We start from the raw sequence: 2500 nt of genomic DNA on the forward strand, positions 1-2500 counted from the left end.
GTGGGAGGTCATGTCACTGGGCCAAGGAGGGGGTATGGTCATGTCACTGGGTCAAGGAGGTGGTGAGGTCATGTCATTGGGTCAAAGAGGGGGTGAGATCATGTCACTGTGCCAAGATGTGAGAGTTGACCGGCAGTTGACTGTGTCAGGCGGCAGGCCAGTTTATATAGATAGATAGATAAATATATAATAGATATACAGAGAGATAGATGTGAAAACAAATCAATTAGGTAATTAAATCAATGCCAATATTTTTTAAATGCTATGTGTTAATATTTAGTCGCAAAAAAGTAATCGGGTAAAAATAAAAACATGTTTAGAGTAATCAGTACATGTTGTATGAGTCTGTGGGGAATGCCGCCATATATGACGCACTGTGGACTTAACTTACTTAACTGTGGTGTCAACCGTAGAATTAATGACTTGCTTTACTATATCCATAACAATAATGTTGACGTTATCTGTTTTCAAGAGCCCTTCACATCAGCCACTAAAATAAAAACCGCCCCTAGAATTAGAGGGTACCACTACTATACGAACACAGGAATGACAGGCCTATTGACTTATGTCAGTGACACCATACCGCATAAGTTGGTGCAGAAATCTAATGACAATAATGTGCAGTATCAGCATTTACATATTCGAACAGCCTCTGTTTTTCTCTCTGTACAATGTATACGCAAGGTGTAGAAAGTTTCAGACTGATTCACTGCCCAACTTTCAGAATCACGGCACAATATGCATGGGAGATTTTAATGCTAGACATTATACATTTGGAGATAGTCAATGCAATGAAAATGGCGAAGAGTTCCGACATTTTGTGAACAACAGATCTATGACAGTATATGATACAGACAGGCAAACTCACGTGGCGGGGGGCAGGCTAGATTATGTAATAGGAAGGGATCTTGTGCATGGAAACGTCAGAAGCATGCTTGCAACAGAGCTAATCAGTGACCACTTTGCAATAGTAACGAGATACGCTGTTGATAATACTCAGTCTACAAAAACAAATAGGCTCAAAATTTCTATCCCCCCTTACCTTGAGCATCACTTTAAATCACGTATCTATGACTGGTATAATGATTACACAGTAACAAGTGTTGATAAATTTTCCATGGACATGACAACAGTGGTCACTGATTACTACAACACTTGGGTCTGTCCAAAGAAAACCTTCAAGAACAACAAATCACAACGCTCCAAACAACATAAGTGGGTCGGTGACCCTACACTATTAAGGGAACAAAAGCGAGTTAAGGAGATTTATGATATCTACAAGCAGGATAATACCCGTGACAACCTTATTCAATTTCTTAAGACTAACAAAAACCTAGGGGAATTTAAAAAATCATTTCAGAAATGAACACTTTGAACAGTTCCTACAAAGCATTAACAATAACACCTCAATGTCGGAGGTCTGGAAAAAAATTAATCGAATTTCAGGCAAACCACCTAACACCCCGCAGTTCCTTAGTCCTCTTGCACAAGCAGATATGCTCCTTAGTCAATGGGCTGGAGCGTCCAAATTGAGCTCACTTCCCACATATAACCAAACAACCTAAGTGGGTCGGTGACCCTACACTATTAAGGGAACAAAAGCGAGTTAAGGAGCTTTATGATATCTACAAGCAGGATAATACCCGTGACAACCTTATTCAGTTTCTTAAGACTAACAAAAACCTACGGGAATTTAAAAACTCCTTTCAGAAATGAACACTTTGAAGCTGTATACAAAAATGGCTTACTACAACATCAAGTTAATATGAAAATACAAAACTGGGCCAGCACTACACAAACGGAGCTGACAGGTACACTCCTCGCAACGGAATTCTTAATGTCTAGGGGCTCTGGAGTAGTTTTCTGTGATTCTCAAAGTGCTCTTCGGACGCTAAATTCTTTCAAAGCAGGTGGCGATGAGGAAATTGTGCGTTGCATTAAGCGTAACGTAACCTATGCAACAGAGCGTAATTTCAACATTTAATTTGTATGGATACCATCTCATGTTGGCATACGCAAGCACGACCACGTAGACAAATTGGCGAAAGAAACCTGCAGCAAGGATACTGTGAACATAGATCTTGGCATGCCTCTTGCACATATATTGAAAAGTTCTCATAAGGAAGAACTAGTAGATCTGATTAACACTCAAAGGCCTGAAAGCTGTACCATAAGGCACTACGATCAGTATAGAGATGGCAAGCCGAAGTCAAACCAGACAGTGTGACGTGGTTATTGCCAGAATACGTTTAGGTTACAGAATGTACTGGCAACTACACGGTTCAAGAAGTGCAGATGAATCTAGATGTAGACTGTGTAACGAAGAAAACAAACGAACGGAACGGAATGTCATGTGATACAGCCTTTCAGACCCACCTAACATGAGGTATAAAGAACTATGTGAATATTTTATTTCATCTGATACATTGGAAGATATACTCGTACTATACCCTAAATTTACTATGTAATAACTACCGTAAGCAAATAACAGTGTTATTCA

Source organism: Penaeus monodon, chromosome 4, assembly GCF_015228065.2.
Source record: "Penaeus monodon isolate SGIC_2016 chromosome 4, NSTDA_Pmon_1, whole genome shotgun sequence".
In the NCBI taxonomy this organism is placed as follows: Eukaryota; Metazoa; Arthropoda; class Malacostraca; order Decapoda; family Penaeidae; genus Penaeus; species Penaeus monodon.